The sequence below is a fragment of the Bacillus rossius genome, chromosome 3, assembly GCF_032445375.1.
Source record: "Bacillus rossius redtenbacheri isolate Brsri chromosome 3, Brsri_v3, whole genome shotgun sequence".
NCBI lineage: Eukaryota > Metazoa > Arthropoda > Insecta > Phasmatodea > Bacillidae > Bacillus > Bacillus rossius.
The window spans coordinates 78,938,184-78,961,184 of record NC_086332.1 but is presented as its reverse complement, the minus strand read 5'-3'; the positions used below and the strand labels follow the sequence as shown (position 1 = coordinate 78,961,184).

The window sequence follows — 23,001 nt, the reverse complement described above, 5'->3', positions numbered from 1 at the left end:
AATCTTCTAAAATGCCAAATAATAAATTACACTTAAAAAAATGTTGCTTCTCCAATCACTCGTTTCTTACAATCCACACATCTCGCTGTGCCGCACCTCTGGCGCAACTCTCGCCGCAGCACCCCTCATGGATATCCGCCACGGGACTCCGTCGCCGCACTCCACCGCCGCCGACGCACTTGCCTTCGCCGAGGATCCGCTTGACGCCTCGCTTGGAACTTCGCTCGGGACTCCACCGCACCCGCGGCACTATCGCCCCGGAAACTCCGCCGCTGGAGAACTCCCGACTGAACTTCGACTCTCAGGTCGGCGTCCTCGTCTTATATATCAGCCCAGGCGCTTTCCAGAAATCACGAGCGCGGCTGGGGCCAGTCGCGTCATGTTGCATCATTCCGCGCCGACCCGACGGCAGAAATCTCTCGAAACACGTGTCGGCAGCTGCCAGGTGGCACGCGGGACTCCGCAGCTGTGAGGTGTAAGGTGTCTATCAGCGCCGCGCTGGGAGCGGTGCGCTGGAGGGAGGGGAAGCGGCGCTCCTTGTAATCTACCGCGCGTCTCATGTTGCGGCGGCCACATGTGATGTCAGCCAGCTGTGCACCTGCACGTGTCGCGGCCTTGCTCACGTTCGTAACAATATGTAAGAATGCTAAAAAAATGTCATTATATTTTACCTCAATTTAAGTTTATAAAAACACGTACATCAGATCAAAACTAATTTCTCCAAGGATCGAAGCGAGAACAAGACTCAATCAGTATAAGAGATAATTTTTAAGATGGCAACCAAGATGGCCGATACTTTGATAGTTGACTGGTGATTGATGTTAGTGAACTCAGCCGATAATTAATACACCAATATGGTGCAAGTGCACTCTAGCAAACGAAAATAAAATGGCGGATCCACTATGGCTGTCATGACATCATAGTGGTTGATGTAATATATTCCTTGGTATTAGTGGTGGGGGTCAGTTGCTTAGTCAATGCTGTGGAGGAAAGACTTATTACTATTTTTTACAAGTGCATCCACCGGGAATCGAACCGAGGACCACAATAATTTAAGTAATTATTTTTAATAGATAATATTTATACATTTTAAATTTCCGATATTTCTGAATAATAATTACGGATTTTCAATATCGCAGATGTGACAACATAATCTAAAATGGCGGAAAGTTCTAGAAAACAAAATTGCAAAAAGATTTATAATCCAAGATAGCGGCTTCAAGATGGCGGAAATCATATAGCGCAAGATGGCGACTGTGATGTCATATCAAGCGTAATGTTCTAGAAAACAAACTGTCAGAATCAAAAATGAAGGCCGGGGTCATGGTCATGGTCATGGTCATGGTCATGGTCAAGGTCAAGGTCAAGGTAAAGGGTTAAGATAATCCCGATGGCCGCCGTAACATGGAGGTCGGTCATTGACCCGCTCCTCGCTCCTCAGCCTGCAATAATTGCCCGACTCCCCCCAACTCACACTACTTCTGTAGTATTACCTGGAAAAACGGGTGGGGGCGGGGGAAAATTGTTTAACATTTCCGTTCTGCAGCAAAGATTTTTCAATCACAAACGGGTCCCTTCCCCTCAAAGAGGGGCTTTTAGATTGCGGGGGAGGGGAGAGGCCGTGGCCACCATGATTCTCCCCCAATCACCCGAATTCACAAAAATCTTACTGACAAAACACACAACTGGGGAAAAAAAAAAAAAAAAAAAACACTTCTTGCTCCCACATGCCCGTTTGTCTGTCAGCGTACTGTACAAAGAACACTTGGCATGTTTAAGGTGCATTGTTCGTTTGTAAATTCTCAAACAGACTGGCGCTGCAGCAACTGGCGGAACGGCTACAGACACGGCCGCTGGAGAAGTCGTAACGTGGCCAGCCTCCCGTGACGGCACCGTCCCGCGGGTCGAGGTCGGAGGGGGGGGGGGGGGGGGGGGGGGGGCTACCACGCGGCGCACGGGGCTGACTGGGTATCATCTATCATCTCAACTCACTCCCCATGTTGTCACCTACCTCTAAATAAACCAAAGGTATGCTTTGTATTCGAGCGATAATTGCTTTACGATAACATTATATATATATATATTTAAAGTATTTAAAGTATTTAATAAGGTTATTCAATATTAATGTATCTTAATTATTGTCAACACTAAAATGGTGGTCACACTATCACGCTTAATTTTTTTTGCCTTGCGCACGTGTATACTTCCGTGGTTTTTGTAGCTAGATAATTCGAAAATTCTTATTCTAAAAATTAGTTTGTAAAATCAAAATTTGGCCGGAAAATATGTTGGGCACGAGTTATAAACAACATCCTGCCCAAAATGAAAAACTACTGAGAGGAGGGGGGGAAAAACTAGCCTATGTATGCATGGCCGTAAAAAAAAATTTTTTAGCAAGCAGATATAAAATGTGTTTTAACAAAAGGAAGAAACTAACATTTATCACGAATATATTAATTATTGATATTAGTACGCAGGATTTAGGCACTACTACATATTTTAAATGCTTCTTTCCTTACAAATTATTTGACGGTTTTGTATCCCACATTTGATTGGGGTTGGTACGTATACAGTATACAGGTACCCTCATAAGAGACTATCCACTAAGGAACATGGGAGTGACGTATCTGTGACTCGGTTTGCGACCAAGGTCGTGTCCACGGGGCTTTGTCTCCAAGTTATATATTCACCTCACGTTGGCTCTCGTACTTCAGCTCTCGAATAAACACTGTTCCACCGACTGCCAAGTACTGGGATTGCACCTCGCTCAACCAACATCTTCATTCCCTCTTGGGCTTGGGTGATTTGGCGGTTAAGTATTTAGTTCGTTTCACTTCCGAGAGAAATGGAGGGAAAGATAATACAAACGGACACAATAAAAAAATTATATCACACATCAAAAATTTTAAGCACTCAATAGCTCAATGATACCCCTACGTGTGTTACAATAGCATAGGGCTAATTTACTAGCTACTAGTCGGTGAATCCACTCGTTTAAAACAAGCTCGCTAACGGGGCCTGCCTAGTTAGGAGTGTATCTGTGTTAGTAAGGTGTGATAGTAAATAAGGCGTTATAGTAAGTGCGACGCTCCCTGGTGCTTCTAGCGCTGTATCGCCTCTAAGCGCAAGGCTCTGAATTGGCGCGCGACATTCTCGCATGGATAGTAAAAATAAGATATTTGAGATGGAAGACCATTGGAAGCTTTCAAAATCTGTACCTGGCGTTTCGTGTCTAAAAATTATTCTAATAACATGTGTTTTAACCCTTTTAACCCTCCTAAAAATACCGTTTGTAAACGAAATACGGAAACAGAACTACTCATTCGCCCTCAGCGTATTCTTGACGTGTGCGAAGCGAAGCGAAACGAAGCTAGGCTAGGAGAGAGAGGAGAAGCGAATCGCCGCGACAGGTTGTCCGCTCACTGTCGCGAAGCGAAGAGGCGCGAGGCGGCCAGCAATACAGCAGGGATCTCGTTTCACGCTACTGCTTAGGGGAAAGGGAGGGGCTAGGGCGTACCTTAAAGTAAAAGCATACAATTTGGTTAAATAAAAACATACTGAGCTCTAATTGCAGATGTGCACACTCCACTTTATTAATAATATTCTTGTACATAAAACTTGTACGGATTTTACCGTTAGTACTGCAGTGGATGTACAGAAACTAGACTTACCACAATGCGTCTTTTTACCCGCAACGTCTGGTAAAATGAAGGACGCACCACAAAAATTGTGAAAAAAACCTTTAAATTAAGGAAACCTTTTTTAACATAATTAAATAATATGTAATGGGCAAAAGTAATATTATATAAGAGTAAAAATCAAAATAATTAGTAAAGTTATGGGTATTTAATAACATAAAAAATACATAAATGTAGTAGTTTGTAGCCCTTTAATTAAAAATAACTTCTACAAATGTTTAAAAAAATTTATACTACAGGCCGAGTGTCATTTAAAATGAAGGGTCATAAATAACACTTGCTCAAAAGTAACAAATATACATCAAAATGATAAATTAAAAAAATCAAGAATGAAACTAAATATCAAGGGCATTATTGAATCATAAAAGCATAATTTATAGGCATGGGAAAATTATACGATACCTAGCTATTACACACTAAAACTTATAAACATGTAATTTAACTACAACTATTCGAAGGCAGTGCATTTTGTTATCTATTAAAAAAATTAAAATACCTGCAGTTAAATATCAGCTCACCGGTAAATAAAAATTTTGAAGTTATACTTCTTTAGGCACGTTAAGAAAAAAATATGAGTATAAATTAATACGATACGCACGCCGCATGCAACAAAAATTTACGGGATGAAAGAAGGCTACATTCAAATAAAATTTATATATACCTTAGTTATTGATATAGAATGCAGGCCCATATAATTTAAAAAATATATATTTATTGTAAATATTAGTGATGTTATAAATTGTGTTTATAAAGTATTTCAAGTGTATTTATATACGAGAGGTTGTGTTCTCGTATGCATAATTATTTGCATTATAAATTATCATTTTTCACTTTGGGTGGTAAAAATATCCGAAAATTTAGGATTTTGAAGATTATTTTTGTGAAAAGTTTTAAATTTTCACTACATTCAACGACGAAAATTTAACGAAAACTAAAACAGATAAAGGTTGTTTAGATTGAAGCATGTAGCCTATACACTGGACAAATAATGTGTATTATATATTTTTTATTATTTCACTTCACTCATTTTATCGTTTCACATTAATAAACTTTTAGCATGTATTTTAACTCTCAGTTTCTTAATCATGTCAAAAAGTTTAACTTCTAATGCGTGTACCATTGCTTGTATATACATATATTTGTTACAATATTGGTTACATTTTCTTTAGATTCTGGATATGGTTTTAATATATAGTAAGTATTCCTTTGGGCTCAGATATTTAAGAAGTTAAGACCTTGATATGGGGTATCAGTTTGTTTTACAATGTTCTTACACTCAACATTTAGGTATTTGTTCAACGTTATTTCTGACTTAAACTGAGCCCTTTGCTGTCTTTTTTTTTTTTTTTTATTTCTCGCTTTGTTTAAGTGTTGCTATTAGAATCTGATATTCATATTTTCTTATTTTAGAATAGTTTGTAGTGCAAATTGCATATCTTAGTGCTGATGAAATATATTATTAATTTTTATGAAACTTTTTTAGTGAAGATGCGTTTGGAAAAAAGCTGCGTGACCTTGCATTTTTCTAGAGAGATTCGGAAGCATTGGTGGTACTGTTACTGTCTTCGACAAAAAGCTGCATCAATTGAGAACGGTTGAAAAAAATATCTTGAATCATCAAAATGGTTCCGTGTTAAAATTAGAATTTTTCACAGCTGTGAATAAAAACTTCACTTGATTACTTAACAAATAGCTCGTATACAAGTAAACACACACAAAACAAAAGTTGTAACCATATAATCACATAACAATGTAGGGTGCATTTGAAGATGCTGACGCCAGGTGTGTAGTAGCACGTGTCGCAGTCAAAAGCCGAACAGCCCCGGAAGTGGCCGAAGGGTGCCGAGGAGGCCGCGTCACGCGACTTGCCCTCCAGACTACTCGCGAGGCACGCGCCTCTTCGCTTCGCTTCGCCTCGCTTCGCCTGCAGTGGGCGTCAACGAAAAATATATTTTTTATATATTTTTTTAGTTCTTATTTTAGTTTTATCTTAAGCACTGCACGTCCATCCCTGAGTTGGGTGTTTGCATATTTCGTAACGAAAAGCCTAGTTTGTAAGTCATTTATCTTTTTTCTGTTTTAGTTTCTTAGTTTTTTTAGGTGCTGACTGGCGGCGGAGTGAGTGGTCAGTGCAACCACTCACCACCAGGGGCGCTTGCGTCCCTGGTCACTAAATCCAGTCCTGGATAAAAAGCAAAGCGGACTACGAGTCCAAGTTCCCAACCCCCGCATGGTAGACTCTTTTCTACTCTGTCCAACACTACATCCAGACCATCCTCTGTCTCCTGTAAACTCCTACACGTAATGCATGCCAATTTGCATCCCGCATGAATGTGCCCAGGGTTTTCCCTGTGTCTATGCAGGTTTTACCTGGGCCCAACCTATCTCTAGTTATAGTCTAGATTTAAGAGTGAGGGGAGTTAGTCATGGCGCCAATCGCTGCCATGGCTGGCCAATCCCCTCCTAGCACATGATGCATGCGACCCTCTCCTTGCATGGCTAATCCCAGCATGACTAGGCGTATAGGCTTCGGCCTGAGACGCACCTAGGTCCCTCCCTAACCCGGACCCCTCCAAAATACACTTAGTTTTAGTTAGGTTAGGAAAAAAAAAAAAATCGCATTTGTCATGGAACCTATTCCTGCGGAAAATTCGCGCAATTTCTCTCCTCACTTCGCTTCGCGCAAGTGGTCGCGCACCTTTAAATGTTTCTTCGCAATCGGGCCCCACTCAGATATCAGCAGTTTTCAAATCACGTGATTTCTTCTAAAGATTTTCACAATTTGTTTGTGCCCAGGTAGGCGAAGCCCATAATAAACACCACTGACTCGCTAATACGCCACTAGCTTTATAATTTATCGAGCAAAGGCGAAGAACGAATATATATATATATATATATATATATATATATATATATATATATATATATTCTGCTAATCTTGCTACTCGCTTGTAAATGTTGTTTTTCATTAAAAGTTGAGATCTTACAAACTATCAAATTAAAAAATATATATATATTTTTAAATGACATTTTGCGAGGTAAAATAGTTTTGGAAGAATTGTTTAGTTGAAACTCTGTGGCGGCAGCAGCGTGCACAGTTGTCGAGTCAGCAAGTCTAAGTCTCGCTGTTCTAGCGATTCCGTTTGTTCTGAGATGAATTGTGTGCGAGACCACAGATACGTTGCTTGGTGGCGAAGCAGGGTTTGCAAGGGAGCAGTTCAGAGACTGTGATATGCCAGGACACGAGACGGTTGTAGAGAGAGCCGAGGTCAGTCCAGTGCAACAGTATTGCGAGGTTACTGAGAATATAGAAACGCTTTAAGTAACTATGACTGCAGTAGAGTCTGTATAAGGCCCCACGACCTTGCCGCGGTACGCAGTGCTGCTGAGCATACAGACACGACAAATATGGAAGGTTCTTAGAAATACCTGTGAGTGTATTAAAGCCCATTATTACTAAATCCCTAGAAACCTTATAGTCAGGCGACAAGTGCGAAGATCACGAATTCAGCGCCCCCTTCTACCCGTACCCAGAATCCTTCTCCCCTCAACCCCTTTTGGTCCGGTTTAACACTGGGTGTGTCAGAACTATCACTACGTTACATGAATTAAAGAACCTCTCGGCAGTCATTCCAAATGACATCAGACACACTTACTATTGGTGTCTTAAGTTAGGCCCCTTAAAATTTATTTAGCAAACACTCACTGAGCTTGTAATATGAAACACATACACGCGCGCATGCAAGAGTTTTCTCGTCACCGATGACGCAGCTAGTAAACGAGTCCAATGTAATCATCGCTTCAACCAGGGTTCGAATCGCGATCCAGTCATCCAGACTGCGGTTCTCCATTGTTTCCTGAAGCCACTTCGAGGCAACTGCTACGAGTCACATCCCGTGGTCAGTGTAATGGTGTGCTATACCATCTCTGACGGACGCTTCACGAGGATGGCGGGCTGCTGGTCGGTGAAGCGCGACGCCATGCGGTGTCGTATCCAAGCGCAAGGCTCTGAGCGGCTGCGTGGTCTATCCGTCGTCTAGCGTGCGACATTTCAGTGGTGCGCAAGTCGCGATGAAGGAGTCGTTCACGCTCATGCCTAGAGTTCCCGGTGGCGTGATCAGCGCGTCCTGCCCGAGTGGCGAGGGTCGCGGCTTCGATACCAGCACACGGTATGACTCCAGTGAGTCGGCGCCCAAGTGCACGCAACCCGCCGTGATCTTGTGGGTTCCAAGAGATGTGATAGACTTGGATAAGCTCCTTGCTTCTAGTCAACAACAATGGGTTAGCGGGGATCGGGTATCAATGCCTCGGCCTCTCATTGTAGCTCTTCCTCTAATAACTCCCATCTTCAATTAAATTGCGTATTCGTTTCCTTATTCCAGCCCAGTTTCAACCCCTCACCCGGGGTTCAGTCGCTGTTCCCGCAAGGGATTCACCCTGTGCGTGTAATAAACCTGCTCTTGGGTGGAGCTACTCATATTTCATCTTGGAGGTAATGTTACTATTAACAGGGTGGCAACCAAATCTGTACAAAAATTTCCCTGACTTTTCCCGTGCTTTGAATGACCAGTATTACAAATTTTCTTCCAAATTTTTTAAAAATAAAATTTTACTATTTTCATTTTTTTTGAAGAAACAAAGACAATACAGACAGCCTCCACCATCCCTATAGCATTAATAGTTAAAATATAATCTTGCATACGCCACTTACAGTGTGCATGACCATACACTAAAACACCATCTGGAATAAAAAAAGTGTTTGATGTTTTGGCGGTGGGATACCGGAGCATGGAATTTCCCCCTTAAATAACCATCACTGAGGATCTCCATGGCTATTACCTGGTTTTAAAATAAATTCCCTGTCTTTCTCTGACCAATTTCAACTTGCCTGACCTTCCAGAGTGTGTACTGGGCAATAGCCGTGCGACGTGATACCTATAAAAAAATTATCACACTTAAAATTATAAAAGTTAAGTCGTTGGACAAAGCGCCAGAGACATCACGATGGATACGACGGTCTCGTCTCCGCCACTCTTGACGGCGCGTGTCCGCTTGTTCGAGGTCGTGCAGCGACACAACACGCGCGCCCATGACGTAGGCCGAGTCCCCACGGAACTACAGTATCTGCTCGCGGAACAACCTGACGACGGAAGTGCCCATTTATAGAATTTTTCAATCAGAAGATGACAACCTCAAAACAACACGAGGACAAAATAACAGAAAAGGCATGAACACTATTTTTTAATTTATATTATACTCGCGAATCATGGCCGTCACAGACAGTTTTTAAATAAAACTTTTCCTACCATCGCTCTGTCCTCTGTGCATAATTTCTTATCCAGGTGCATACGTTAAGTAGCATTCAATAAATCGGCCGAAAGATTCTGTGGATTATGAAGAGGTCTCCCAAACACGCGTTGAAATGACGGTCTCTGCCTTATCGGGTGTGAGATTTTTTTTTAAATTAGGCTAGTCATTAATGTACGCTCAGCGGAAAAAAAACACCGAAAATAAGTACATGTACATAAGTCACTATTTTTGCTTATTCTACAAACCATAACTTTAATAACATTGAGAGTGTGGATGTTGTAAGAGAGAGATTTTACTTATCGACATCAGCGATAAGTAATGTAATGATTACTAGCTGTAGAAGAATAAACAAAACTCTGCCCTGTAATATATTTTTATGTAAATACAAATGTGTCTATCATATGTGGACTCGAACTTGATCCTATAAATTGCGAATTACCAAAGAACACGACAGTTTAACGCTTTTTACCTTACCTTTATGACGAGATACAGTAGTAGACCTGCAAAGAAGTAGGAATCAAGGAAGCGGAACACAAAAGTACCTGTATGTAGGAGCCACAGGGGAGGGGGGGAAGAGAAACTTCGAAACTTCTAAATACAAACTCTTCAAGGCTCCCGTGACTACCCTCAAGTGGTTCAAGAGGTGGCTTTTCACATGGAGCTAAACTCGACAACCCTCTTCCTTTTTTTCCTCACTCACAAGGCAAAAAATAAAACCACATTTTTCATGTTTAGGTTTTACGTAAATATGATAAGCCTGCTATTCGTTACTGAATGGCTTTATTGTTTTATTTTGAGTTTATTTAATTGTATTGTTACGAACGTGAGCAGAGCCGCGGCGCACGCAGGTTCGGAGCTGGCTGGCGGCCCCGCACGGCCACTGACGTCACGTGGCCGCCACAACATGAGACGTGCCGCGCGCGTCTGGTGGATTGCGGGGGTCGTCGCTTCCCCCCAACACCCCTCCGCTCCCCCGCGCGGCGCTCTGCCTCGGCGCCGTAACCTGACACCTGGCAGCTGTGGGGAGTTCCGCGGGTCGTCACGCGAGCTACCGACGCCTGTCTCGATAATTCTGGCGTCGGGTCGGCGCGGAATTACTCCGAGGCCCCAGCAGCACTCGCGACTTCTAGAAGTGGCGCCTGGGCCTATATAAGCCCAGGACGCCGGCCTCCGAGTGCAGGTCAGTAGAGTTCAGTTCCTGTGCGATAGTCCGGGCGATAGTGCCGCGGGTGCGACAGAGTTCCGGGGCGAGAGAGTATCTCGGCGAGAGTGCCGCGGGTGCGGTGAGAGTGCCGCGGGTGCGGCGAGCGTCCCGAGCGAAGTTCCTAGTGGAGCGTCGAGTGGATACTCGGCGAACGGTAGTGCGACGGCGGCGGCGAGTGCGGCGACGGAGTCCCGCGACGGAGGTCCACGAGGGGTGCTGCGGCGAGAGTTGCGGTGTGTAAAAACCGAGTGACTGGGGAGTAAACATTTTTTTTAAGTGTAATTTATTATTAGGCATTTTTAGAAGATTATTTGTTAGTGATGTAAATATTGGCAATCAATAAAACTGTAGTGGTAAAATCTTTAATTGGGCTATCCATTTACGAACCCAGTAGTTTTCCCACGACGATTATTTCATTTTAATAATCCGTAACTGTATGCTAGAACTAAAATATACTGATTTACGCATTTTAATAACTCAACGGGTCTAGTTATTACCTTGCATATATATATATATATCACCTTATCATCGCTGGCCAAATTTTCAATACTCGCATGGGGGTCCGCGGGACAGAAAAAGGGGGGCCGACACATGTTCTCTCACTCGGCGACCTAAGCCTACATATATGCAATTAAAAAAATGCTCTCCGTCTCCGTTTAAAAGTTACGATCGTCTCCACAATGAGGGTCCTGTTCTCCTATAACCACCAACCCCTCCCCCAACTATTATTACTATTAGTTGTGTATTACCAGTATATTAGTAATGCTTGTAGTAGTTGCTCTGGCCGCGCACACAAGGCGAGGAGCACGGGCAGATGCTGGCGGCCAGGCTGGATATCGACTGGCGAGGAGAGCCACGCATCGATTGGTCGATACCTGCCTGCGACCGCTGAATTATCCACTGCGCCGCCATAATACATGAGCAGCCCCGGGCCCGCGGCGCGGCCTCCCTGCTGGCGAGGTCACGCCCGCATCTCGTCGCGAGCGGGGAACGTGGCGGACGTCGCCGTGAGCCCGTCGCCCACTCCAACTGGCTCCGTCTGTCTCCAACGACATATATTTCGACGCTAAGCCCTCATTACAATCATATCTTTAAAACGGTAGGGACTCCTTGCCCTTGACCAGTTTATAAAAATTAACTCTGGTGAAACGAGCCATTATGTAAATTGTGCAACTGTAGAACTGTGTTTACTGTAGCAGAAAAAAATACATGCCAACAACACACGTTGTCACTTCGTAACAAAGACAACTGCGAATATGTGTAGTTCATTTGGCTTGTGTAATTCCCTGACTTTTTTTTAGCCATGCCTCAAAGAACTAGCGAATGAAAAATAAATAACTAAAGCCAAACGGTTCTAAGTTGATCAGTTATACACAGAGGCTTTCGAACCAATTGTCAGGGGATTGATCCCGACACCCTAAACGACCACGCGGTTCAAAAACTGCTCAACTATCCGGGGGTGCGAGTCTGTTCATGAAAAAAAAAAAAAAGAATACGGTGAGGACGTATGAGTAGTTCTGTTTCCGTATTTAGTTTTCCAGTGGTATTTATAGGAGAGTTAAAATGACTAAAAAAGCGTGTTTTCAGAATAATAACATAAGCATAACACACCCGTTAAAGATTCTTGAAAGCACTCAAGGGAACTGCATTACACCTTTTATCTACATTTATACGCGATATGTTACTGTCGCCGCTCAAATCTCATAGTTGTCCTATGCACGACGAGAAGACTGCGCTCCAGTTCAGAGTCTTGTGCTTAGAGACGATACCGCGCTAGAAGCACCAGCGAGCGTCGACTTTATCATTCCACCTCGCTGACTTGGCGGAGTAATTTCCCGCACACAAACATATCAGGCTGGTGGAAGGGAAGGGGGAATCACCGACACTGACAGGCTCGATCCCGCGACCCGCGGAGCGCGGACCAGGCGACGAGCGGTGCTGGGACATACAGGGACATACACGTCTCGATCGACCAGCGCCTCCCTGCAGGAACCACCCATTACTACAAGGTCTCGCCAGAGGGTAAAAGTAAGCCATTTCCATCAAGTACTAATAATATTTCGACGACCTACAGAATAAGTATGGACAAGCTTGATTCCGCCGCACACGAGTCGATTAAAACAGACCCGTTTCCGATCCTGTTGTCGGATGCAACGGATGGGCACGTAGCGCTGCCCAAACGATGCACGATCATACAAAATATACGGTCCGTATCGCCCACCGATAAAAGTGTCGTTATCTGTCAGTCCTAAAATGCAATCAAAGCAGAGGCCGGACAGACGCGTTGTATCAAATTTGCGTGTTTTCATGAATCGTCAACAGATTGACAGTTCGGTGTTGCAAGTACGTGCAGATACTTTCCTTTTAACTTCGTGAATATTTTTTTCCCTTCAATTTAAAATAAAGTACGTATAGTATTTTAAAATGTATTTACTATAACTGACATTACATTGCCGGATAATGAAGAATTATCTAATTTATTTTTTACAGTTTTCTTATACGAGTGTAACTGCCAGCACTTCAGTTGGGGGAATACAAAGCCTGAGTAGCAGTGTCCTGTCTCTACGGGGCAAGACAAACCGTCGCTATGCCCCCATGCAGACTGCTGAAAATACTCGCAAGGTCCAATACACCGTACTTGATAAATCTCTTCAGTTTTTCGTACCATTTTATTTCGCGCGTGACATAGATACAGTAGGTAAAGATTCCGTCTAAGTGCAGAAAACATTCTTCTTTGATGATTGACCACATGAGAATGGAGACAAAGCTGGCAATGACAATTATGTTTACTTCCGATCTAAATCCTCCGAACCGCAGCGTGGACGCCACTATCCGATGCGAGCCAAGGATAACGGGACTGATATGGAGCACGCGCTCTATACATCAGTTTCCTTGCAAAAACCGAATCCGATCAGGGTCAGACATTTATCGGCCTGCGTGCGGCAGGCCTAAGGAAACACTTGGAGTGAGACAGGTGTGGGCAAAAACAAGCCACGTGCCGATCTTCTTTTAAAAATAAATTAAGTTTACCTTTGAATTGATTTTACACGAATTTATGTAGTTAGTGAATAAATACAGTAATAAAGTCAACATTATATTAACTATTGAAAATTAATATAAGAAGTCAACGCACTTATCCTACAAACATAAAAATATTTTTAACAGAGTAATTCTGTTTTGGTTATTTATTGTATGTCAAAACTGTAGCAGAATTTTAAAAATTAGAAGCAATATTTTTTCCTGTTGAGGCACAGACTTTCTGCAAACTTTTCGGCTTAGTTCAGAAGCCCAATTTCTCTTTCTTACGTGGGAAATAAAACCACAAGACAATAAATGTATGTTCATTATATTAAATTAGTTATAAAAATATTTAAAAAAATTCATTTTAACATTTATAAGAGTTAAATTCAATAAATATTATTTTTTCAACTTACACCACAGAATAAACTGCAATGAGCAAAACAGTTTTGTTAATTCCTAAGGGAACACATTAGATATTTTTACCACGGGTTATAACAAAGCAGAATACCCAAAATTATCCTCTTAGGTATTGAATATAGATAGATAAAGTATTAACGCTAACAATACAAAACAATCAATGTAAAAGGCCGAGCAACATGCTTAATGTCGCAGCTGAGGTTAATCTACCTCTAACAATAGAGGTGAAGCTGAGTTGACAGACTCCAATCCGTCACAAGCCCTCGTCGGTCGAACCCGTGTTCCAAGGGATTGCAGAAGAGCGGGGACCCCCTCAGAGCAGAATCTACTGCCAATATTGAACCGAGACGGCGCTGTTAACAGCTGTATATAAAAAGCACGGTGCGAAGCCAGAGACAAAACCCCTTGACAAGAGGAGACTTGCTTATCGACCTGCGCTACAACCCTCATCAACATGTCTGCAACTACTCCAGGTTGCGACGATCAGTAGAACTGCTCGTACTGTTTATCCTGCACTCATAATTAACGTAGCATTTTTTAAAAATAATAATAATACCAAGCTTATTTCCGAGTTGCAAACTGAAGTAATATAGGCAAGTTTCTCAATGCAAACCATATTCACTCGACCCCCCCATTTTTTTTAACAGCAACTACATGAAAACTGTATTTAAAAAATTCAAGAGTTTATGGATTTTTTTTCAGTTGCAAGATTTTTTAAATTATTTACAATTAAAACAACATACCGACGAAAAATCGTATTAAACTCAAACGTTATGCGTCATAAATGTCAGGTCGCATATCTAAACATAGGTATTGCTGTATCGTATTTAATTACCATTAATTACTTCAATTTAACCAAAGCCGTAATTGATGCTTTTTAAATCTAGTTTCAAATAAAAATATACTCATAAAATTAAAGAAAATAATAAGTTGGCGCTTTGACCAACTATCACACATTGCAAACAAAAAAAATATACATGTTCAAAATAAAATTTTGTTTAACATATTTTTTAAAGACGATAAGTATATTTTTAATTAAAAATATAGTTGCAAAGTAAGCAGCATCGATTATAATGTATAATTTACTTATAATTAAGTACATTCGAAAGTAATTAACACTTGCGATAAACTAAATTTCAAAAAGTTATGATTTAAGGTTAAATAGAATATATTAATACTGATGGTAAGCACTGCGTGTCACCATTGGCAACGCTGATCAGAGGACTAGATAGAGCCAATACTTGACATTATTATTTTTTGAACCAGTTATTATCATTAAAAAATAAATGGTCGGAAATGAGCCAGCACGGGATGACGGGATGACAGTGACGTGCTGAACGTTCACCAGCAAGCACGCAGTGGGAACGGCAACGCCGGCTCCACCCGAACGGGACACGAAGCGCCCCGGGCGACCTTCAGCAGAGTCTAATCAGGAGTTGAAACATGTCGCCCGCAGTCTAGCGCCGCCCACCAAGGTCGCGGGCGAGACGCGCTAAATAGCCCCCGCCTCCCCGCCTCCCCGCCGCTGCAGTACTGTCTCATTCGCTAGTCTCACGTCAGACACTTCTCACTACACAGTACAGTGAAGGGTCTTTGACCTGGCACCTTCGGGACCACTGCCGTACCGGTTAGGCCATTTGCCGAACCATCGAACATCATTTTAACAAGAATTACAAAGAAACGTATTCAGCACCGCCTACCTGGGCACGCATACGGTGTAGAAGAAACCACGCAATTTGATAACTGCTCAAAACATCATAAATATGTCAGTTTACTAAAAGTATTTCAGAATACGCTGAGGGCGGATGTGTATTTATGTTAACATATTTTGTTTAAACTGTATTTTCAGGAGAATGAAAATGGTTAAAAACGCGTGTTTCCATAAAACGTTTTTGACGTGAAACGCCCATTACAGATTTTTGAAAGCACTCAATGTAATTGCATTGCACCTTTATCTCCATTCCTCAGCCATATAATAGTAAGGTTACAGCTCAAATTACATAGCCTAATTGCCATATGCACGACGTGAAGAATGCGCACCAGTTCACAACCTTGCATTTAGAGGCGATAACGCGCTAGAAACATCAGCGAGCGTCGCACTTATCATACCCCTTCACTAAAACAAAAAAAAAGTCCTGACAAGGCGGGCCCTTTAATGAACAGCAATGATATTTAAAAATAAGTTTTAATGAGCTGCTCTGTGACAAGAAAAACAAAGCATTCGCGTTACTGTATAAAAATGTTTCTGATACAACGCTCCGTCGAAGTAAACAAACGTCTGAATCCATATGAAAAAATGTTCGGACGCGAAAGACAGGATCACACAAGAATGACGGAATAAAGAGTGCCAATTTCTGCCACTGTTCTTTGTCAACAGTAATTCATGTTGTAGCCAGTGCTCGCGTAAACAACGTCATGGACACTTGACAATTATACATATATATATACAGGCATTACTTGAGAACAGTAACATATGAGACAAGTTACTGGACATCGACTATATCTACGAAAATGCACAGTAGAGGGTTTGAAATAAACGTTAAACAGGAATACGTTTACGGACGAAAAGGGAGAAAAATAATCTCCAGACTAAGCAGGATGCTTACTATCAAGACATTCGGTAAATATTGATTCTCGAAATGGGCGTTTTAATACTGCTGTATGTTATCACATTGCGACTGAATACCTACGCGTGTGCGCTGAACTTGATTGCATGTTTTCCAACGATAAAATTATAAGATTCCATAGTTGTGCGCGTCACGACGGAAAGAGAACACAACCGCTCCTTCCATGCGCTTAGAGACGCACGAACACTTGATGGGCGTGTATGTGTCCACCTTAGCGCTTCCGAGCTTACGTCGGAATTTAAATATCGATAAGTAATAATTCTATAGCCGTTCCTGAGCGGGCCTCCTTTCGAACAGCAGCAAACAACCGTCCCACGTGCACACGTATGGGCGTCAGCCTCTTTAATACTCGGGTAAGTGTGGAATGCATTTGACCGCCTGGCTAGGTCACCAAGCAGCATGCAGGGCTCTGGTAGCAGATTGCCTATACAATTTTCGTTTCGTGGTTTCGCTTTTAACATGTATTTTAAGAAAGTAAAAATAAAATAAAACGGGTGTTTCACGGGCGTTTTTAGGTAAGAAAAATTCTCAACATAGTATTGCGAGTGGTATAAAATCATGGGGTCACTGCTACAAGTCTCATAGAGGCGCGTTACCGACGTACCGACACAAAGACTGCACGCTAGTTCTGTGGCTGGCGCGTAGAGGCGAGGAGGCGTGTGATGCGCGAGCCAGTGTCGTCCTTAGAGCCACCCTCCTCCCCCTCGCGCTTTTAGAGCTTATGCATCCAACCAAGCGGTCACCTTAACGTATCGTCTACATGAAGCATTAAAGATGACGAAATGTTATGAAACGCTGACGGAATGATCTGATGGGGAGACAACCACAACGGCGCACGGCAATGTCCGCTACGTTTCTCCACTTGAAAAGAATCCGGGCATCGAACCCGGATCGCCGTAGCGAGAGGCGAGTGGTCTGACCTGGGGCTCCATTCTGAAACGCACACTGCGAGTAGGCGCTAGCCGTGAGTGTTGTCGCGTTTCCCGCCTGCGGGGAGAGTAGTGGTATTCTCAAATACTATCGACAAGCTCTACAACCAGTGTGTCATTTTACAAGCTCCCAAGTTGCCAGGCTATGCTCATTAATGACAGTGCCTGCGGTTTGACTAGTTCATTCATTTGGCCAGTGGTTGTAGCCTCGTGCACATGAGCTTCGAAATTGACGGACTGTGACGAGCTGCGGTCGAACTCCCGCCTGTGGCTTGTCGTTAGCATTTGAGGATACCACAATGAGGTCCATAGGCGAACCGAAGTCGTCAACATGGCGGACCCACGTGTTGCGACATAAATAAACACACACATTATATATATATATATATCCCAATTCGTAAACATTGCGGGGGGGGGGGGGGGGGGGGGGGGGGGCGCACCATTCGTATTGGTGTGTCAAATGAAAATTATTAATAGCAAAACAATAAAAGTCGTAAACTTAAAAAGTCACAGAAAGGAGTAATCGCAACTTAAAAAATACTTTCGAAATTTGGCATTACTAGTTTGATTACAAACATTTTTTTTTTTGCAATTTATTTGTGCTTTGATAGCGCATTAGCAACGAGTGTGCTTTCGAATAAGATGAGGTTATTTTGATTGGGTTAAAATCCCATCACCGGAACAAAAAATAATTTATATGGATATTACATTATACAAATTTTACTTTAAGCAAAAATTATTTTTATTTTTTTTTCTGCATCTAATTGCTGCAATAACTTTTAATACATAACTAAGTGTGATGGTTCAGTTATGTCATACTAAATAGCCTTTATTTGTTACTTGTAGTAAAAATAAATACTGTAAGCACAAAAACCCTGAACAAAAAGTTAACTATAATTGAAAAAAACCTAAGTTTGTAAGTAAATAAGTTTCCATATATTATTTATGGATAAATGAATTATTTATAGGTAATGCACCCCTGATCAATGGAAAAGAGAGCTGGTATTATTTCACTATGAATTTCAGAATGATGGCATTAGTATTACATTATAATTTCTTGATCCTTTGTATCAGTTGTGTGAGATAATTTTTTTTTTAATTTTCCCTTCTAGTTTAATAAATAAATTTTAAAAAAATCGGTAGCATTTTAACTCGTAAATTGAAATGAGCTAATTTTAGCTGTGAATTATCTCGATGAAGTGACTAATTGCATGTAATGTTATAGTTAAATAATAAAAAAACCTACATTAAATCAGACCCCGTTTCCATTATATTATTGTATACTTAATAATACTGGATTTTCATAATAACATAGCAAAAAATTCAATTTTTATTAAGTTAAAAACTGCACCGAATATTTTTATATGCATTTTATTACGAAACATTTGATTTATTTTAGGCAAATGAGGTATAGAAAAAAAAATATATCCTTTCCCCAGGTTACATAACTTTAGATTCCAATGCTGAAATGTAAGTATCCTTCCAGTATTTGGTCAAATCATAGCAATGTGTTTATTTCTACACACACATATATATATATATATATATATATATATATATATATATATATATATATATAGCTGCTTTGCTCGGCAACTATGGAGGTTATTTTTATGTTGGCACATTATGTATCGTGTGTGTGAAGAACCAAATTCTTCTCTAATCACATACAAATTGGCATGCCCACGTTTATACCTATGGGGAAGACAGACGATATGGCAGAAATTAAACATCGTGTAAGGCGGGCTTAATAGCTTTGAGGCGGATGGCACGCCTCATGACTTATGTTTTGTTTACATATTTTTTTAATTTAATATTTTCTCTTCAATGTATACTAGTTTTGGCACATTGTATTTTTTAGTCATTTACTTTCATTACTTAAAAGTATTGGACTGTGCTTATTTGCTTCTCAGAAATATTGTCATTTTTAACGGAAATATTTTTGTAAATATCTTATTATATAATTTTCATTAAATTGAGTAGGGGTACCACCAACGCAAGAACGGCGTACCGGAAGTGTACGAGAATTGTGTGCGTGGGTGTGCCACCCATAATTCAGGTGTTTTGTTTTTGGGATGCGCGAGTGGCGCGCTCTGCGCATGCGCGGCGCCTGGGTGTAGAGCTGATCGCCGGAACCGCAGACGAGTCAGCTTCGTGACGCCTGGTGGTGTGCAGACGTCGGAGAGTGGGGCGCTCAACGCCTTTTTGCGCCGGGACATCTAGTGCAGAGAGACTGCACCGCCAGGACTTTGTCTGCAACTCCTCGACTGCCAAAGTAAGATCCGCCCAGTATTTTGACCTCAATGGTGACGGAACAGTTTCCTGAATATAAGTGCCCTTTCCAGTTTGCTAGTGCCGATGCATAGAACTAACTTTGTTTGATGCGCCAAGTTTACATTTTTTTTTTAGGAAACTATCATATAACTATTTTGCCAGTTTTTCACAGCCCTGAAGCTATGTTCATTTTAGTTTTGGAACACGTGTGAAAGCGTGACTTCTGTTGCGTTTCGCACGCCTCCAACACGAAACAATTTTATGGCAAGCAGTGTGCCCAGGGTAATCTAGCCGCGCGCATTGGACTGCGAGCGCGCTGCACTCGTGCAGTGTAATCCCTGCGGCAGCCACCTGTGTGTCTGGAGTGGGAAGGGGTGGGCGTGGGGGAGTAACAGGCTCTCTACACTAGGCCTGCATTGCCAGAACAGTTGCGAGAACCAGTTTTGACATTTTGATATTTTTGCATAATATTGCAGTTTTGCTACGAACTATTGCTTCAGTTTTCATCCCGGACAAGTCTGTGCAAATCATCTAAGTTCTAGAGCCATTTTCAATAAACTTACATTTCACATCCTTTTCGTCCACGGTCGCACACACGAGAATAGTAATAACTTGGTGGCACACCCAAACCATAGACATCACAGACTCAGGAAATTTAGTCGCTAGTTTAGTATTAATGTTTGTAGGTTTAAGATTTATATACACGCATGTGTAAAAGTTTTGCTCTGCGATTAAATACATCAATAAATTCGGTTTAAGTCAAAATATTTTCACTCCGAATGGTCTTAACTTTGCTCTCTTTTATTCTTTGTCCCCCATTCACTCAGCAGTTTGTTACACATAATTTTTTTAAAATTTAAATGTGTTCAATGTTTTGAACGTTAGTTAATATTTTTATGTTGTACCTCCTGAAGGAAGGAAGGGGGAGGGGGGTCACAGCTGGTCGATTAGTCAGAAAATGTATTGAAATATAAATATTACTTTGTAAACTGAGTTAAAGAAATATGGCAGGTAATTGCTTTTATTAGACTTATTTTACTTTTAATAGGTTATTTTATGTTAGTTGTATTTTATTACTTATCGACCTTTTTGAGTAATTGTAATAATCCGTTATTTTTTTAAGAAATAACCTAGAAACAAGCAAAGTTAATGATAAGTGAAATCATAGTCATAAACTAAAGCCCTAAGTTAAAGAAAACCACTGTCGTATTCCAATTAATTGTTGGTTTAAATCTTATATCTTTAAACGAGCAATTCTTGTCCATTTATATTGAGGCCACTTGCTGGGCCTCAGTCTTCCTGCACCTTTTTTTTTTGATATCATTTCTTTAAATGTTTTTTTTTCTTTTGAATATATATTGTTCAGATATTTTTGCCGTATTTATTTGAAACCTTAATTTATTTAAATATTTTATTGTGAGTAGTTCATTTATCTAATATTTTTGTTTTGGGTTTGATTCAGTTTTCTTTAATACGTAATATCGATACTGTTTCCATGGACGGCTACTGGGCGCGGTGTCGTCGGCTGCTAACTTGACGTCACGATCGTCGGACTGAGGGAGCGAGTTTTGTCGACTGCTGGCGGTGGTGGAGAAAACGTCGCGGGACTGCTCCGCGCGCACGCGCCGGGCAGACGAGCCAAATGCCTCGCTCGGGACATGGAGAGGCGGCCCGTCACCAATTGTGCACGGACTGGGTACTAATTTTGTTGCGCACAAATGGGAGTGCCTTTGCTACGGATCGCCGGCACCGGCAAGGTAAAGAGGCGACATGTAGATTTGGATTTGGCCCTCACCAACAGTGTTAAACATTTTGGAGTTTGACTGTAATTCATTAAATTTTGGTAACAAACATTTGTGCACAGAACATACAAAAAATTATAAACATAAGTAAATACGAAAATATCACGTTTGGTCAGTATTATATTAGAATGTAGGTTAATTTTTAACAAAAATAACAAAATTGCATTTATATACATTCCCATTAATCTTCAACTAATAAAGCTCTCAAGTAAAGCCAAGATAAATATGAATTCAACTGAATCTTCAGCTGCAAGTTCATTTTCTACAAAATAAGTTTTAAAAAAATACGACTAATGGATTAAAATAATTCCAAGGCTGGTATACGTCTGTAAAGTTGGAGATGAACATTTTTACTGTAAATAAAAGAGAAAGTATTAAAGATGGATGACACACTGATTATATTTAACTGAATATAGTTCCACTACCACAGCGAAATTTGTCGGTGTCACAAAACTATTTCACTGAAATAATTGGGGTTAGTAACATGTTACTAAAGTATAAAGTATGTGAACTATAAATGTGTTATTCCCTCCCCCTTTTTTTTTTGTAAATGTATTCTACGTTTAAATATAATGAAAATGTTTAATGATATTTCGGCGCAACTTGAGCGCTAAGACACCCGCTTTTAAGCTTGCAGGAATAAATGTTACAAAATAAGTTTTCGCTAAACGTATTGTCTACGATTGAGGTTAGAACTCGACACCACTGGTTAGAAGTGAGTTAACGCTGACCACAGCATCACAAAGACAGGACACGCAATGCAATAACGGAATGTCGGCGAACGCTCAGTTCAAGGTCACTCCCGGAGAAACACGCGCGATGTCCGAGCTGCGCGGTGTTGCCAGACTAAAGACGCGCGTCACGTGTCCGAGGTTTCTGCCACCGCTCCTCGGGCATGTCCGTGGTCGCCCGGCGCTCTTCGTGTCGCGCTACGTCTTGTCTGCACTGCTCTGTGACGGATCCCAGGAGGCGGCCTGTGCAGGGCAGCGACCACGTACTATAGTAATACGATTTAGCGTAGCATAAAATAATCTCATAGCCTTAAGTTGCCAAAAAAAAAAAAAAAAAAAAGATAAACAAAAAACAAAAATTACAAACAAAAATAATAGAGTAAGTTATTGTCTTAAAAATGATCGAATGCATGTAAGCCGTTGCAAAAATAATAGACGTAACGGACTCGGAACCTAGGAAACGGCCTTTGCAGTGCGTACACATAGTAAAAATGAATTATCAACTGACTAGTTTGTGTTTGTGTTTTTTTTTTCTTAATCAGTTTTAGGAGCTACTGGAAGCCGGGTGGATGGTGACTGTAGCCACTACCACTTGCACTTGCGTCTCTCGTGCGATTAAAATATGAAACCGGACCTAGCGTCCGAGTGCCCCCAACCCCCGCATGGTACTCTCTCTCTTCTGCACCCACCAACTCTTCATCCAGACCATCCTGTCGCCTGTATTCTCCCACACTTAATGCATGCCCATTGCACCTCGCATGTCTGTGCCCAGGGTTTTACATGTGTCCATGTAAGTTTTACCTGGGTCCAAATAAACGTAGTTTTGATCTATATTTAAGATATCGGAGTTGGTAATGGCTTCAATCGCGGCCATGGTTCACCAATCCCCGTACATAGCACACATGATGCATGCGACCCTACCCTTGAATGGCTAATCCCAGCATGACTAGGCATATAGGCTTCGGCCTGAGACGCACTTAGATTTTTC

General features: G+C 41.4%; 1 protein-coding gene across 14 annotated transcripts in view; it reads right to left on the bottom strand.

Annotated features, from left to right (window-relative positions):
• Positions 1–23,001, bottom strand: part of LOC134530950 (LIM domain-binding protein 2) — a 321,432-nt gene that overhangs the window by 59,954 nt on the left and 238,477 nt on the right. The window lies entirely within an intron of this gene.